Genomic DNA, 19,019 nt, shown 5'->3' on the forward strand with positions numbered 1-19,019 from the left:
ACTGGGACTCGGGATCTGAAGCCTCTCCTCCATCTTCTCATTAGACTTCAGAGCCTGAGCTCCAGCCTGAACCTGAACATCTACAGAGATATTTTTAGTGCCACAGACCAAACTTTGCAAGTCTGAGTCTCTTAACCTGCGCTCTAAGACGCTTTGCCATGAGCTGCTGCTCACCGTGTAGATGCACCCATTGAGTTCAAGAATTAACAAGATTTTTAAAGGATTTGGATATTTGTATGGATATGATGAGTATCCAGAGTTATCATCATTAATGATAATAAAAATTCTGCAAGAAATATTAAACCTTATGCTTCGGAGTTTAAAACAATCCCTAGCTTTTAGAGATCAGGATAAATATTTATGTGGGCGATTCCATACATTTCATATAGGTCTAATCAAAGGTTCTTCCACCATCTTATGATGCATCTGGTGCTGGCCACTGTCAGAGACAAGATGGTGGACTAAATGGATCTCAGGTCTGAGCCAGTCTGGCAATTCCTCTGTTCCTTTTTAAGTGACAACATGGGGAAAGGAAAATAGAAGGGCTGCCACAGGGGAAAAAGACAGAATAGAAAAAAAAATTGTAGTGAAAAATATGAATGAATGATTCTTTTTTCAATGTAACCCAGGCCTGGTCTGTGTGGCACTCTGTCCACCTCTAGTGGTGGCTAGGCTAGCTAGCAATTGATGAACCTGATATGGCTTTGGCTGACAGAGAGGTGTCTTTTAGCTCAAGCAGTAGAGGCTTATGTTTTAAGATCAAGAGGTCTCAGGTTTGACTCCTGCTGCTGATGCACAATGGTGTCGGTGTTGTATGATATTTATGGATCAAAAATTATTGAAAAATTTTCAAATTTGTCACAATTATTTTTCTGCATTTCCCAAGGAGCTTTAGCATCCAGCCTTTGCACAGGAGCAGCAGGGAAGGACAGGCTTCTTTTGTCTTCTTGCACTCGCAAACTTCAGGACTTTACATTAATAGGAAACAAAATTATACACCTTGGGAAAGACCTTCTGAGCAGAAGGATTTTTGAATGGTGTCTAACAAGCACCAGGGCTGATCCTGTATTTCATACACAGGCAAAACTCCTCCGCAAGGTCGGGCCTATAGCCTATAGACTTTATACATAGTCACATTGTAGTGTTGTGTGTTGGGTAAGTCCTTCAGACAAGGCAACTGTGGGACTCCCCTTAAAACTGACAGGAGACCTCTGCAGGTCCAAAGGTCAGAATTCGGATGAAATCACTGTAGTGAGTGATAAGCAGGTTTCAGAAGAACTGATACTAGATGGTACAGAATAAATCTTCCTGCTGTTCCAGCCAAGCTCCATGTGCTGGTGGGGTGGGAGCGCACCCCGATGGAACACAGTGTTGCTTCCACCAGCCTCTCTTAGCTTCTCTTCACAGGAGCTGGAGGTGTAATTTCCAGCTGATTGAGCTAACATGCTAAAAACAGAGGTGTAATCACAGTAGTGTGATGGGCTAGCCATCCATGTTTGAGGTATCAGAGAAGACTTTATTTGGGCAGCTAACCTGTCCCACCAGTCATGTCACTGAAGCTACAATTCTATTTTTAGTGCTGTAGCTCAATCAGAGCTAGTGCAGGTATGTCTACCCAAGCTGGAAATTACATCTCCAGCTGCACTGTAGACATACCCTCAGAGTTGCTTGTTTTGGGGGGAGAGGTCAAATCCTGCTGGAGCTCCATAGAAACTCTGCAGGTCATTGAAAGGAAACACTGGGATGCACTTCAAAGCCCTCCACAGCTAAAGCAGCCCACTTTTCAGTCTGTGCTGATTGGAGCCTTTTCATATTGCTCTTACCAATATGTCCCCTTTGTGGATTTTCTGCCACTAGGGGCTTCTGCTATATTTATGCATGAGCCCTGAGAGAATCTAGACCTAGCAAGCCACATAGTTCTGCTGTGTCATAGAGATAATATCATTAAATAACTTTTTACTTCAGGTAAGAGATTAGCTCACAACAACACTCAAAACTTACTTTTGGGTAAGTGCAAATAATACTAGAGGCAAGTTTGCAGTCTGCCTGGAAATTGCCTAGAGAGTGGCAGAGAATTTTCCTAAAGCAGAATGAGGGATGATTGCTGTTCTGGCTTGCTTAACAAGTCACTCACATTAGCTATTTGGGAAGATAAATAAACAGACTAGCTGATATCCCAGATTCGAGAGATTTGACTGAGCTGCTGTTAGCAGTAAAAAATGATTATGGTAAATTAATGGCAGTTTCATGGAAATTCTTTAAACTTTAAACATTGTGAAATTTTAAAAGCTTAAGACTTTTGTCAATTTGAGCCAATGCTTCCACATTATTTAAATACTATATTTTGGGATTTTAAATATTTAATTTTCTGTTCTTGAAACTTCAAGCACCCCGAGAAGGTTTCTCTCATAGACAACGGCAGGACAATACAGCACAAAGCTTGACTTATCACACCAATTTTCACCTAGTTCTGTGCTGCAGATATCTGAAACGCTTAACTCGCACTCTTCACTCGCATATGCAGAACACTCCAGGGTGAAAACTCCATGTCCATTCACATTTCAGTATACCTTGATGCACTACAAAAGTCAATCATCTCTATGCAGGAGAGATGGTCCCTATTTTAAATGCAAACTTAAAAAAAAAGGTTGTGGATTTGCACTATATTAGATGTTTTGTAAAACACACTCTTTGGAGTGGTAGAAAACCCTCGGTAAAATCCTGGCTCCAGTGAAGTTAATGACATAACATGCATTTAGTTCAATGGGTTCAGGATTTCACCTGTGATTACAAGCAGATTATGCTGTTTATGCCATTAATACTCAGAAGTTACCGAAACAAACTCGCATGGACCTCAACGGAGTAAAACCTGACTAAGGAACTGAGCATTTGACCTCTGGTGGAGAGAGAGATATCCATGCAGAAAGCAACTGACAACATATTATCACTTTCTATTGAACAGGGAAACCCCGGGATTCTCAAAAGTTATCTTCTGGCCCCTAAGTTCAACTGCACACCCACTGGATTTCATTGGCAGCCTAGAATTGCATACCAATCTCCTGAACCAACCACTACCCCCTCAAAATTTCAGCCCACAGGTTTTTTTCAAAGGCCCCAAACTAAGCCAGCTAGTAGCCTCAACCACTGATATCCTTGGCTTCTAGAGGTTTTCTCCCCACCCCAATCTACCGAAAACATTCTCAGTGATTAAAGCATGAAGACTGACTAACTGAAGACAACATCACTGTTGTAAAACGCTCTCCAAATACTTATGAAGCAACACATCAAGAAATACATCATGGCACCAATCAAAGCCATGAAAATAGCATTTCAAATACAGTCAGCCCAGTACTAAGCTATACCAAGCTCACATTAAGAACTGTCTCATATGGAATCCAGCCCCTGCCCACCCCCAGGCTAGCCTTTAAGATGCCTATCCAGTTGCTTTGCATAGTCTTGGTCTGAAAGGCAGCCAGAAGAGAGGCCAAGGATCTTACTCATTATCTTTACCAAAAGCTTTTGATCAGCCATCAAGGTGAATGTTGTTTTATTCCAACCACTTGTAAAACTTAATTAATTAAAAATGATGCAATTTGCTCTTTATAGCAATTGCTGTAAACTTTACTTTCCAATTTACTTATCTTGACAAATGTGTAGAATGGCCACTCCCCATTGCATGAGGCATTATAGGCTAATAGACGTGCTGGCAGTAGGGGAATCTCTGGCATCAGATATTAGCAGCAAGTGAAGATCTGGATTAAAATGCACCCCAACATTTGACCTATTTTGCTATTGCTTTCCCAAAAGACTTCTTACGCTGATACGACGACCAACATGCTGAAAGTGAAGCACATCATTAAAGGTTTTGCTGGATCAGGTCAGTGTATATAGCACTTTGCAGCATCATGCCCTAGCTGGTGGTATGTTCAGCTATTAACCACCAAATGTGCAGTGAAATGACAGAATGGGAAGCAGTAGTTCAGAAATGATTTTGCTATTTCAGGATCTGTTCTGACAAAAATTAATGTCTGATATTTACTTAAAAAGTGCCTGCTTTACCCTTCTCTTAAGGCAAAATTGAACAGCATCTTGAAGATTGTAAGGTTGTACTACCTGTGCAATAAATGCTGCATGCTTACGTAGCGCTCCCCCAGATGCATGGCTCAAGCCTCCTCCCCAGTCTTTGCTATTTGGACTGGCTTCTCCTCTCTCCTCGCCAATGTTCCCTCTAGTTTTTTCCATGTACGGAATGAATTTTGTTATGTGCACCAATGTTGAGAGAATGTGCACATGTGTGCCACCACTGGAAACAAAAAACCTAGATATAATATATATTTTTAAAAGTCACCACAGGGATAATTATTCCGGCCAGAACAGGTTGTGTATTTTAGATCTCACTACTCAAAGAATTAAATTTAAGCATAAGAGAGAAATAAAAATTATGAAATGCGTAGACCAGTCAAAAAATTAAAATAAAAACACTTTGAAAGAATAAAATTAGAGAGAATATATGTGCATTGCAGGAAGTATCAAGAAGTGATAACAACATTAATACAAGTATGTGTTGGGAGGTGAGTGTGAAAGATAATGTGTGTGTGAGACAGAAACACAGTGTGTGAGTGTGTGTGAGAGAGAGACACACACAGTGTGCATGTGAGTGTGTGAGACACACAGTGTGTGTGAGAAAGAGAGACACGCACTGCCCCTTTAAGTATGCTGCCCCTTAAAGTAGATTGACAATCTCCAGTCTGAAGTCTGCTTGTTCAGACACAGCAGCAGCCATCAGCGAGGTCTGTCCCACATGCCATTCCTGAGCCCTGTCATGTCCCTCCTGCTCTGCAGAGATGGGGCACAGGGGTGGGGGTAAGGGGACACTCTGGCATGAGTGCCCCCACCCCACTCTGCACAGCAAACAGAAGGGTCCTAGAAGCAGCTGGCCAGGGGCTGCAAGGCAGAGGACAGGAGCAGCATGGCAGTGGGGGGAGGGGCACCTGAAGTGCATGGCATTTGATATACTGCTGGGCAGAACTTAGATCCTTGCATGAGTTGGGTCCTGGACTCTCTTTTGTGATACCTGGTGCCTCCACCCAATGTGCCTCCTCAGTGGCCTGATACACAAGAGGTGCTGTGCCTTGGGAAAATGGATAATGCTACCACTGCTTGCAAGGAATATAAAACCTGAAACATAAAACAATTAAGTACATCAACACAAACCCCAGCAAAGAAATTATTATATAAAAAGGGGGGCTTCACTGGGAGCAAAAAAAAAATCTGGGAAAGCAGAGGGTTAGACTTAACTAATAAATATTTAATATTAATAAATCAACAAATTCCCCACTTCCCAGCACTCTCAATTTATCTCAACCCCCAGTTCCTTCCCTGGCACCTCTGAAGCAGATGGTACACTGGGGATGAATCCAGAGATGAGTGCTGCAACACTGTGAGCACTAGCCAGCTTAAAAAAAATGGGGACCTCTTACAGTGTCCCTGTCCTTGGATGGGGCAGGATCCTTTCCTGTCTCCAGGGTTTGGAGTCCACTGGCAGGTCTCGTCTGACTCTCAGTAGTCAACACCACATTGGATCTTTGCTACTCTCAACATTGTTCTTCAAAAAGCTGGAACTGTCTGACCAAAGTGCTAGATCTCACAGCATGCAAAGACTCCTTTTGTAGGGAGTGTGAGTCAATCAGATACTCCCTGAGCTGTTCTGCTTCTCTCTTAGCTCCTGAACTCAGAGCTCAAAACAGAAACTAAAACTAGTCTCTTTGTCTGTGAATCAGGCTGTCTCCTCCCACTGAGGGGCTCGGCAGCTGTGGCTCATCACTGGCCCAGCAAACTGCTTAACCTTATCACACCACGCAGATGCCTCTCTATTGGCCTCAGCAGAAGTTTCTAGTCCATTGTGTCCCCACCCTTGACTCCAAGCATGCTGGGGAATGATTTCAGAGCTCTCTGGTGGCCATTATTCATAGAATCATATGATTGTAGAACTGGAAGGGACCTTGAGACTTCATCTAATCCAGTCCCCTGCACTTATGGCAGACTAAGTATTATCTAGACCATTTCTGGCAGGTGTTTGTCTAACCTGCTCTTAAAAATCTCCAGTGATGGAGATTCCACCACCTCCATAGGCCATTATTCCGGTGCTTAACCATCCTGACAGTCAGGAAGCTTTTCCCAGTGTCCAACCTAAATTGCCCTTGCTGCAATTTAAGCCCATTGCTTCTTGTCCTATCCTCAGAGTTAAAGGAGAATAATTTTCTCCCTCCTTGTAACAACTTTTCATGTACTTGAAATCTATTAACATGTCCCCTCTCAGTCTCATCTCCAGATTTAAACAAATCATTTTTTTAAATCTTCCCTCATGGGTCATATTTTCTAGACCTTTAATCATTTTTGTTACTGTTCTCTGGACTTTCTTCAATTTGCCCACATCTTTCCTGAAATGTGGCACCCAGAACTGGATACAATACTCCAGCTGAGGCCTAATCAGTGAAGAGTCTTACTTACAACACCCTACTAATACGTCCCAGAATGATGTTTGCTTTTTTTCCTGACAGTGTTATGCTGTTGACTCATATTTAGCTTGTGACCACTATGACCCCCAGATCCCTTTCTGCAGAATTTCTTCCTAGGCAGCAAGAGTGGCTCTAGGCATTTTGCCGCCCCAAGCATGGCAGGCAAGCTGCCTTCAATGGCGTGCCTGCGGAGGGTCCGCTGGTCCCACGGCTTCGGTCCTCCAAAGCTGCGGGACCAGAGGACCCTTCGCAGGCACGCCACCAAAGGCAGCCTGCCTGCCGCCCTTGTGGTGCTGGCAGAGCGCCCCCCCCTTGGATTGCCACCCCAAGCACGTGCTTGGCGTGCTGGGGCCTGGAGCTGCCCCTGCTAGGCAGTCATTTCCCATTTTGTATGTGTGCAACTGATTGTTCCTTCCTAAGTGGAGTATTTTGTTTTTGTCCCTACTGAATTTCATCCTATTTGCTTCAGACTGTTTCTCCAGTTTGTCCAGATCATTTTGAATTTTAATCCTATCCTCCAATAACTTGAAACCCTTCCCAACTTGGTATCATCCACAAACTTTATAAGTGTACTCTCTATGCCATTATCTAAATCAATGATGAAGCTATTGAGCAGAACTGGACCCAGAACTGATCTTATAGTTGTAGTCCAGAGGGTAAGAGTTTCAGAAGCTGGCAAACTCCAAGTGGGGGTTACGCTTAGTTTAGCTTTCTGAGTTTTTCATTCTATTCCTCTTTTCCTTATTCATATATTATGAGGTGTGTTGGTAGCCCTCAACTGCATGGCACAACAGTAATAAATCTTTCCGAGTTGTGCTGATAAGCTTAACAGTAATCCTTGAAAAGTACAACCTATTTCAAATGTGACAATTTAGGAAAATATGTCCCTCAAGCAAACCTAATATGCCATCAAAGTGAGTTAGTTACCAATTAACTTATACATTTTGCACAAAAGGCATTCAATTCTAGAGTAAAAATATAACCCATTGATGTATGTCTGCTGTCTGTGAACGATAGATCGTATAAAATGTGCTTAAGACTTGGTGTTTTTCAAAGTGTTTTTAGCATTCACTAACCTTCCCTGAAAAATATTTGTCTTTTTTGTTTAAAACACCTCTCATTCTATGTAAACGTATCTCACTAGGGGTATGTAACAAGAGAAATTGTAACCTAACTAGTGATAAAACATAACCACTTGGCTGTAGTCTAATTGTACCAGGTGTTATCATATAGGACACAATTCTGCCACACCTACTCATATTGAGGAATAAATTAGGCTCAGTCCTGCATTGAATTCTGTATGGGAAGATCTCTTAGGCTATGCTGATCCCCACTGAAGTCTCATTTATAACCAAACTTCTATACAAACGGACTTCACTAGAATAAGACAGGAGATCTACATTACTCACTTCACCGCTCTTCAAAGGAAAAAGGACTGTAAGCTGTCTAAACTCCTACCTGCCACATGGGGCCACAACAGTGGTACCCCTAACCCACCCAGCAATATCGTCAATCTATCCAACTACACACTCAGCCCAGAAGAAAAGTCTGTCCTATCTCGGGGACTCTCTTTCTGCCCTGCCACCCCCACCAACATGATACAGTTCTGTGGCGATCTGGAAGCCTACTTTCGCTGTCTCCGACTCAAAGAATACTTCCAGGACAACACTGAACAGTGCACTGATACACGGTTGCCCTCCCACCAACAGCACAAGAAAAAGAACTCCACATGGACTCCTCCTGAGGGTCGAAATGACAGCCTGGACCTATACATTGAATGCTTCCGCCGGCGTGCACAGGCAGAAATCGTGGAACAACAACATCGCTTGCCTCACAACCTAAGTCGTGCAGAACGCAATGCCATCCACAGCCTCAGAAACCACCCTGACATTATCATCAAAGAGGCTGATAAAGGAGGTGCCATTGTCATCATGAACAGGTCTGACTATCAAAAGGAGGCAGCCAGACAACTCTCCAATACCAAATTCTACAGGCCACTTCCCTCAGATCCCACTGAGGAATACACTAAGAAACTGCACCATCTACTCAGGACACTCCCTACACTAACACCAGAAGAAATCAACATACCCCTAGAGCCCCGACCAGGGTTATTCTATCTACTACCCAAGATCCACAAACCCGGAAATCCTGGACGCCCCATCATCTCGGGCATTGGCACTCTCACTGAAGGACTATCTGGATATATGGACTCTCTACTCAGACCCTATGCCACCAGCACTCCCAGCTATCTCCGTGACACCACTGATTTCCTGAGGAAACTACAATGCATTGGTGACCTCCCAGAAAACACCATCCTAGCCACCATGGATGTAGAGGCTCTCTACACAAACATCGCACACACAGATGGAATACAAGCTGTCAGGAACACTATCCCTGATGATGCCACAGCACAACTGGCTGCTGAGCTCTGTGCCTTTATACTTACACACAACTATTTCAAATTTGATGACAATATATATCTCCAGATCAGTGGCACTGCTATGGGCACCCACATGGCCCCACAATATGCCAATATCTTCATGGCCGACCTGGAACAACGCTTCCTCAGCTCTCGTCCACTCACACCCCTTCTCTATCTATGCTACATTGATGACATCTTCATCATCTGGACCCATGGGAAGGAGACTCTGGAAAAATTCCACCATGATTTCAACAGCTTCCACTCCACCATCAACCTCAGCCTGGATCAATCTACACGGGAGGTCCACTTTCTTGACACCACGATACAAATAAGTGATGGTCACATTAACACCACCCTATATCGAAAACCCACCGACCGCTATGCCTACTTTCATGCCTCCAGCTTCCATCCCGGGCACATCACACAATCCATTGTCTACAGCCAAGCACTGAGGTACAACCGCATCTGCTCTAACCCCTCAGACAGAGACCAACACCTACAAAATCTCCACCAAGCATTCTCAAAACTACAATACCCGCACGAGGAAATAAGGAAACAGATCAACAGAGCCAGACGTGTACCCAGAAGCCTCCTACTGCAAGACAAACCCAAGAGAGAAACCAACAGGACTCCACTGGCCATCACATACAGTCCCCAGCTAAAACCCCTCCAACGCATCATCAAGGATCTACAACCCATCCTGGACAATGATCCCACACTTTCACAGGCCTTGGGTGGCAGGCCAATCCTTGTCCACAGACAGCCTGCCAACCTGAAACATATTCTCACCAGTAACTGCACACCACACCATAATAACTCTTGCTCAGGAACCAATCCATGCAACAAACCTCGATGCCAACTCTGCCCACATATCTACACCAGCGACACCATCACAGGACCTAACCATATCAGCCACACCATCACTGGTTCATTCACCTGCACATCCACCAATGTAATATACGCCATCATATGCCAGCAATGCCCCTCTGCTATGTACATCGGCCAAACTGGACAGTCTCTACAGAAAAGGATAAATGGACACAAATCAGACATTAGGAATGGCAATATACAAAAACCTGTAGGAGAGCACTTCAACCTCCCTGGCCACACTATAGCAGACCTTAAGGTGGCCATCCTGCAGCAAAAAAACTTCAGGACCAGACTTCAAAGAGAAACTGCTGAGCTTCAGTTCATCTGCAAATTTGACACCATCAGCTCAGGATTGAACAAAGACTGTGAATGGCTTGCCAATTACAGAACCAGTTTCTCCTCTCTTGGTTTTCACACCTCAACTGCTAGAACAGGGCCTCATCCTCCCTGATTGAACTGACCTCGTTATCTCTAGCTTGCTTGCTAGCACACATATATATACCTGCCCCTGGAAATTTCCATTACATGCATCTGAGGAAGTGGGTATTCACCCATGAAAGCTCATGCTCCAAGACGTCTGTTAGTCTAATAGGTGCCACAGGATTCTTTGCTGCTTTTACTGAAGTCAGTGGAACTCCATGCAGGCATAATCATCACCGCACATCTTGGCCAGTTTAGGACTCTGTCTCTGTGTGTGTGTGTGTGTGTGTGTGTGTGCGTGTGTGTGTGTGTGTGTGTTCAGCAAACAGTGCATTGAAATCAATGAGACTTCTCAACTTCCAGTCTGTAGCTAATCTTTATGCAAGAGAAGGAAGGTCAAAAGGACTTATATAAAAACCAGACCCAGTTATAGTCAATATGCTCAGAGGTGTGCAAACGCTGCTCCTTCCTTAAGTCATTAGCAATGTGCAGCACCCCAAATGGGTGCTGATGCCATGATCTTGCTCCCTGTACACAGGCACAGGGAACAGTACCAACACAAGAGGAGGGCACTATGCTACACCCATTGGAGACATGCAGCCATAAGCATACTCCCGGTCTCCATGAGAGAATATTTTTTTTGCGCCATATGTTAAGGCAGTTCAGAAACACCTCCTATGGAATTAAAGTTATGGGGAGAGGGGAATAACAGGTTAATAATTTGCATAAAGATAAAATTAATATGACTGGGTGTGGGAAATGGTGCAGGAATGGTCTGAGAAATTTCTGGGACAGACAAGAGGGACAGAGACTGTAGAGTGGGCTATATCTCTAGCAGTTGCTAGTTAGAGAGTTGCAATGTTTTCTTTAGGAGTGGTGTTAAGGGCTCTTATGCTTATTTCATGGTCTTTGGGCATTTTATCTAAGTCAGAATTCAGTAAAAGTTGTTGCATTCAGGATAATACAATAGTTGCAGTGAGTAGAATGGCAGTTTCCCCAGGTATGTCCTCTCCTAACAACACTGGAGGAGAAATGTGAGCCTTACTGTGCTGGCAAGATTCTTCTGAAATACTCCCAGCAATACAAGTGAACAAGGTTTCTGCAAGCATGTTCTGCTGAAAAAAGCTGTTTGGACTCTGGAAACAGCACGTGTCTCCCACATCAGGCACTTCATATTCTGAGGCCATCTAGAAATTTTTCAGCCATGTTTGCTCCAGTCTGATGGGGCTCCTAGTGTTTCCAATTCAGCCAATAAGTGCCAGAATTTCATGAATCCATGTTACAATACAATATGAATCTTCATTCAACTATGCAGTAACCACATGCAGCATAAGAATTTTCCTCTTATTGTTATGTATCATTTGTTAAGCAATGAGAATATGTTCACCATGTTCTGTAGAAGACAGAAAATACAGCCAGGCCCCTCTCATGAGGAGCTTACAGGCACAGTTAAGACAGAATGCAATAAAAAGCCCACAGGATGGAATAACTAGGATTTTTTCCCCTTACAAGGATGTTAAATTTAACTACATTATAGTCTCTATTACCAAACAGTTCAGCTATATTCCCTTCTTGGATGAGATACTGTCTACCACTTAGGACAAAATCAACAATTGGCTTTCCCCTTGCTGATTCCAGGGCAAGCACCTCCGATAAACAGTCATGTATGGTGTCTAGACATTTTATCTCTGCATCCCTTCCTGAGGTGACATTAACTAGTTTAGTTCTTTTTTGAACCCTGTTATAGTCTTGGCCTTTACCACATCCTCTGACAAAGAGGTCCATAGGTTTCATTTGGTGAAGCCTAGCTCTTATGTTATGAGAAGGAATAACACTTCCTTATTTACTTTCTCCACACCAGTCATGATTTTATAGACTTCTATCATATACCCCTCTTCTCCAAGTTGAAAAATCCCAACCCTTATTAATCTGTTCTCATACTGAAGCTGTTTCATACCCCATTGCCCCTCTCTGTATCTTTTCCAATTCCATTATATCTTTTTGAGATGGGGTGACATATCTGCACACGGTATCAAGACGTGAGCATACCATAAGTTTATATAGAGGCAACATGATATTTTTTGTCCTATTATCTATCCCTTCCTCTTAATTATTCCCAGCATTCTGTTCACTTTTTTGACTGCCGCTGCACATTGAGTGGATATTCAGAGAACTATCCACAATGACTCCAAGATGTCTTTCTTGAGTGGTAACAGCTAAATTAGACCCCATAATTTTATATGTATAGTTGAGATTATGTTTTCCCATGTGCATTAGTTTGCATTTATCAACATTGAATTCCATCTTCCATTTTGTTGCCCAGTCACCCAGTTTTCTGAGATCTTTTTGTGGCTCCTCGCAGTCTGCCTGGAACTTAACTATGTTAAGTAGTTTTGTATCATCTGCAAATTTTGTTACCTCACTGTTTACCCCTTTTTCCAGATCATTTGTGAATATGTTGAATAGAACTGGTCCCAGTATAGACCCCTGGGGGACACCACTATTTACCTACATTCATTCTGAAAACTGACTATTTATTCCTACCCTTTATTTCCTAGCTTTCAACCAGTTACCGATCCATGAGAGGACCTTACCTCTTATCCCATAAGAGCTTACTTTGCTTAAGAGCCTTTGGTGATGGACCTTGTCAAAGTACACGATATCCACTGAATCCCCCTTGTCCACATACCTGACACTCAAAGAATTCTAGTAGATTGGTGAGGCATGATTCTTCTTTACAAAAATGATGTTGACTCTTCCCCAACAAATTATGTATCTGACAATTGTGTTCTTTACTATAGTTTCAACCAGTTTGCCCCCTGAAGTCAGGCTTACCAGCCTGTAATTGCTAGGATCACCTCTGGATACCTTTAAAAAACTGGTGTTACATTAACTATCCACCAGTCATTTGGTACATAAGTTGATTTAAATGATAGGTTTTGAGTTCCTTCAGAAATCTTGGGTGAATACCATCTGGTCCTGGTGACTTATTACTATGTAGTTTATCAGTTTGTTTCAAAACCTCCTCTAATGACACCTCCATCTGGGATAGTTCTTCAGATTTGTCACCCAGAAAGAATGGCTCAGGTTTGGGGGTCTCCCTCACATCTTCAGCCATGAAGACTGATGTGAAGAATTAATGTAGTTTCATTGCAGTAGCTTTATCACCCTGGAGTGCTCCTTTAGCATCTTGATCATCCAGTGGCCCCACTGTTTGTTTAGCAGGGTTCCTGCTTCTGATATACTTAAACATTTTTTGCTATTACTTTTTGAGTCTTTGGCTAGACGTTCTTCAAATTCTTTTTTGGCCTCCTAATTATATTTTTACACTTCATTTGCCAGGGTTTATGCTCCTTTCTATTTTCCTCACTAGGATTTAACTTCCCCTTTTTAAAGGATGCCTTTTTGCCTCTCACTACTTCTTTTACTTTGTTGTTTAGCCATGGTGGCTGTTTTTTTGGTTCTCTTAATATGTTTTTTTTTTTAAATTTGGAGTATACATTTAAGTTGAACCTGTGTTATGGTGCCTTTAAAAAGTTTCCATGCAGCTTGAAGGGATTTCATTTTTGGCACTGTACCCTTTAATTTCTGTTTAACTAACCTCCTCATTTGTGTATAGTTCCCCTTTCTGAAATTAAATGCTAAAGTGTTGGGCTGCTGTGGTGATTTTCCCGCCACAGGGATGTTAAATTTATTTATATTATTGCCACTATTATCAAATGGTCCAGCTATATTCACCTCTTGTACCAGATCCTGTGCTCCACTTAGGAATAAATCAAGAACTGCCTCTCCTCTTGTGGGTTCCAGAACTACCTGCTCCAAGAAGCAGTCATTTAAGATGTCAAGAAACTTTATCTCTGCATCCCATCCTGAGGTGACATGAGCCCAGTCAATATGGGGATTGTTGAAATCCCCCATTTTTACTAAGGTTTTTTTTATTTTTATAGCCTCTCTAATCTCCTTGAGCATTTCACAGTCACTATCACCATCCTGGTCAGGTGGTGGTTAATATATCCTACCGCTAAATTCTTATTATTCGAGTATTATTATTATGCTTTCTTTCACATATAGTGCCTTCCGACATATTTTGTAACCTGATATTACTGTGTTCCATTGATTATCCTCATTCCACCAAGTTTCTGTGATGCCTATTATATCAATTTCATCATTTAATATGAGGCACTCTAGTTCTCCCATCTTATTATTTAGAGTTCTAGCAATTGTATATAAACACTTTAAAAAGTGTCAGTTTTTAGCTCTCTGCATGTAATTGAATGGTACTCTTTTTCATTTGATTATTTCTCATCAGATCCTACCCATATTTTTATCATCTTCCATCCTCTTCTCCTTACTAGGACATAGAGAATCTCCATTAATAGATCCTCCCCTAAGTGATGTCTCTGTCCAAGCCATATGCTCCTCCGCACCTGTCGGCTTCCGCCCAGTCATTAGTTTAAAAATTGCTCTACGATCTTTTTAATGTTAAGAGCCAGCAATCTGGTTCCATTTTGGTTTAGGTGGAGCTCAGCTTTCTTGTGTAGGTTCCCCCTTTCCCAAAAGTTTGCCCAATTCCTAAGCAATTTAAGCCTCTCCTCCCTACACCATTGTCCCATCCATAAATTGAGAGCCTGCAGTTCTGCCTGTCTAAATGGACCTGCGTGTGGAACTGGAAGCATTTCAGGGAATGCTACCATGGAGGTCCTAGACTTCAATCTCTCACCTAGAAGCCTAAATTTGACATTTGGAACTGGAAGCATTTCAGGAAATGCTACCATGGAGGTCCTGGACTTCAATCTTTCACCTAGAAGCCTAAATTTGGCTCCAGGACCTCTCTCCTATCCTTCCCTATGTCATTGGTACCTACATGTGCCACGACCATTGGCTCCTCCCGAGCACTATACATACATCTATCTAGATTCTCAAGAGATCCGCAACCATTGCACCAGGCAGGCAAGTCACCATGCAGTTCTCCTGGTCATCACAAACCTGGCTATCTGTGTTTCTAATGATGAACCACCCATTACTAATTCCTATGTCTTCCTAATAACTGGAGTTCCCTCTCCTGGAGAGGTATCCTCAGTGTGAGAGGAGGTACAGTGTGAGAACAGGTAATAAACAGCATCCAAATGACCTCCACTGTGCCGTTCTTATTTTATATACATTTATTGTACCACATTCTCAAAATTGAAATTAATTCTTTGTCATCTTCCTCTTTTGGAAATTTCCCCCTTCATTCTTTTTGTTAACTTTCTTCATATATTTGATATTTGAATTAATGTTGAAGTGTCCTGACTAGAAGCTTCATAGCTAACCTTGCTGAGTGTGAAAAATCTAGCTAGTTTCAATCTGGATATGTGTACTATTTTTCAATGTCCATATGGTTCATGCCAATACACCATGAGAGGTATTGAGGTACTTTTTTTGATGTTCCAACTAAGAGGTACTCAGGAAACCTGAAGATAATTTCAGTGAAGACAATTACTGGAACTAGGCCTTAGAGATGTGCCCTGATTAAAAAAAAACACTGATTATGTGCTTAATTTTTAGTATATGAGTAATCCCAGACCCATTCAGCAGAGTTCTTAAGCAAGTATTTAATTTTTGGCACATGTTTAAATTCCATCAAGTTCAATGGTACTTTGCTAAACAGGGATGGGATTGCTCTATGCTTGAGTTCGTAACTCTATTGAGGACCCACAGAGAAACTTTCATGGTAGTTACTAGGCCCCGGTCCTGCTCTGTGAGTGAGTGGGTGTGACCATGTAAGTCACAAAGCAGGACTGGGGCCCAGTGTTGTACAGAATCACTCTGTAAAGTAAAATATAGTCTCACTTTATTACAATGAGATTCTAATGGAGGTAATTTTATCAACATCATACTTTACCTTTGGACATTATTATTATCAGCACTTATGCAATACATATTACATTAATTTCAGTACTTAATGGTACATCAGTTAAATATTATTATAATCTCTTTAATATGAATGCATCAAAATACATGGGATATGTGCTTTAAAACAGTAATAAAAAGTGGAAGTGAACATATGGCTTATGAAAAGTAGGTGCTAAAAGTATTAGACCATGCTATTCATTACATGGGCAAGCACCCTGCATACTTAAATCTCTAAATCTCTATCAGTACAACTAAGTTCTAGCATGCAACATTGACCACAAACAAAAAGTGGTTTTCAAGAATGTATTTGTTGCTTGAAATTGATTGACTAATAATTTTGGCTCATAATTCTTCAGCTGTTGCTGATTTTTCAGCAGTTCAGTGTGGATATTCAAAATCCCAGCTGTTGTGATTGTATATCCATATTTGCAATTGTAGGTTGCTGTAGCCTGGAACAAGGCGTATAACTTTCCTAATCAGGTTTCCAGTGAGAATGCTTGCATTTAGCAATTCAGAATTTGATTTCCAGGTTTATTCTTTGCTATTAGCTTAAAATTAGTGGTTTCCATGAACGTTCTACCCAGTAAACTTGTTCACTTGAATATTTCTGGGAAACAAACACAAAGGGGACATGACCACAGCCAAAGCCATGTTGTTTTAAAATTGGAACAATCATTCACAGAAAATGTTGTGCAGTTTGTACCCAGTTCTATTTAAAATGCACTAACTTTGCATTTACAGAATGTGGAATAATAGAAAATTAAGAAATGTCATAATGGATCAGAACAATGGTCTGTCTAGTCCAGTAGCCTCCCTCTGAGAAGGTCAAATCTCAGATGCTTCAGAGGAAGGTGTACAATTCCTCTCATCCCCTGGACAATTATGCAATAAAATACCTATGAGAGAAGTTTCTTCCTGACTAAGTAATTATTTTTTTACTTATGTCTAGAAGTATGAAGGTTGATATTCATTATACTTTTTATTTCCACATTACCCATGTCTTCTATAGCGGCCAGTTTAAACTAACAATGGATGGGAGATCACTTGCACTAAGCTAGAGTATACGGACATGAATACAACACATGCTCTTCCTGTTTATGTTCATATATGCCTTCTTTTGGCCCCACACGCTGTCAAATGCATACAGTAGCTGGGAGAGCATCAGTTAATTTACCTCTTGATTGAGTTAATGATTGGGCAAACTGACCCCTTTGCTCTTGCCAGCTCAGAGTTATTCAGCCGACTAGACATGGATCCGATGATCACTACCCGTTGAGCCCAACGATCTAGCCAGCTTTCTATCCACCTTATAGTCCAATCATCCAGCCCATACTTCTTAACTTGCTGGCAAGAATACTGTGGGAGACCGTATCAAAAGCTTTGCTAAAGTCAAGGAATAACATGTCCACTGCTTTCCCCTCATCCACAGACCCAGTTATCTCCTCATAGAAGGCAATTAGGTTAGTCAGGCATGACTTGCCCTTGGTGAATCCATGCTGACTGTTCCTGATCACTTTCCTCTCCTCTAAGTGCTTCAGGATTGATTTCTTGAGGACCTGCTCCATGATTTTTCCAGGAACTGAGGTGAGGCTGACTGGCCTGTAGTTCCCCGGATCCTCTTTCTTCCCTTTTTTAAAGATGGGCACTACAGTAGCCTTTTTCCAGTCATTCAGGACCTCCCCCATTCACCATGAGTTTTCAAAGATAATGGTCAATGGCTCTGCAGTCACATCCACAAACTCCTTTAGCACCTTCGGATGCAGCGCTTCTGGCCCCATGGGCTTGTGCTTGTCCAGTTTTTCTAAATAAAAGAGCAGAAGCCACCCTCTCCATCCTGCACGTGGAGTGGCTAGCATAGGGCTTGAATCCATGACCTTGGTGTTATTAGCACAACACTCTAAGCAGCTGAGCTAGAGAGCCTACTTCTGAAAGTATGCTCCCTACCTCATCCATCTCCAATTTTGGAAGGCACTTCAGTTTCTTAAACCTTGGATTGAATGCTGTAGCTCTCTTTAGAAATCTCACATTGGTACCTTCTTTGTGTTTTGTCAAATCTGCAGTGAAAGTGTTCTTAAAATGAACATGTGCTGGGTCATCATCCGAGATTACTATAACATAAAATGTATGGCAGAATGCAGGTAAAACAAAGCAAGGGACATACAATTCTCCCTCAAGGAGTTCAGTCACAAATTTAATTAACACATTTTAATGAGCGTCATCAGCATGGAAACATGTCCTCTGGAGTGGTTGCCGAAGCATGAAGGGACATACAAATGTTTAGCATATCTGGCACGTAAATACCTTGCAATACCAGATACAAAAGTCCCATGAAAATGCCTGTTCTCACTGTCTGTTGACATTGTAAAAAAGAAGAGGGCAGCATTATCTCCTGTAAATGTAAACAAACCTGTTTGTCTTAAGCTACTGGCTGAACAAGAAGTAGGACTGAGTGGACTTGTAGGCTCTGAAGTTTTACATTATTTTATTTTTGAGTGCAGTTATGTAACAAAAAATCTACATTTGTAAGTTGCACTTTCATGGCAAAGAGATTGCACTACGGTACTTGTATGAGGTGAATTGAAAAATACTATTTCTTTTGTTTATGATTTTTACAGTGCAAATATTTGTAATCAAAAGTAATATACACTTTGATTTCAATAACAACACAGTATACAATATATATGAAAATGTAAAAAACATCCAGAATATTTAATAAATTTCAATTGGTATTCTATTGTTTAACAGTGTTATTAAAACAACGATTAATTACGATTAATTTTTAATCACAATGTATTTTTGAGTTAATTGTGTGAGTTAATTGCAATTAATTGACAGCCCTAATAATAACCTGACCATATGTTTTAATGAGGGCAATCGGCATATGGGTGGCCAAA

The sequence above is a fragment of the Gopherus evgoodei genome, chromosome 3 (genome assembly GCF_007399415.2).
Source record: "Gopherus evgoodei ecotype Sinaloan lineage chromosome 3, rGopEvg1_v1.p, whole genome shotgun sequence".
Taxonomy (NCBI): domain Eukaryota; kingdom Metazoa; phylum Chordata; order Testudines; family Testudinidae; genus Gopherus; species Gopherus evgoodei.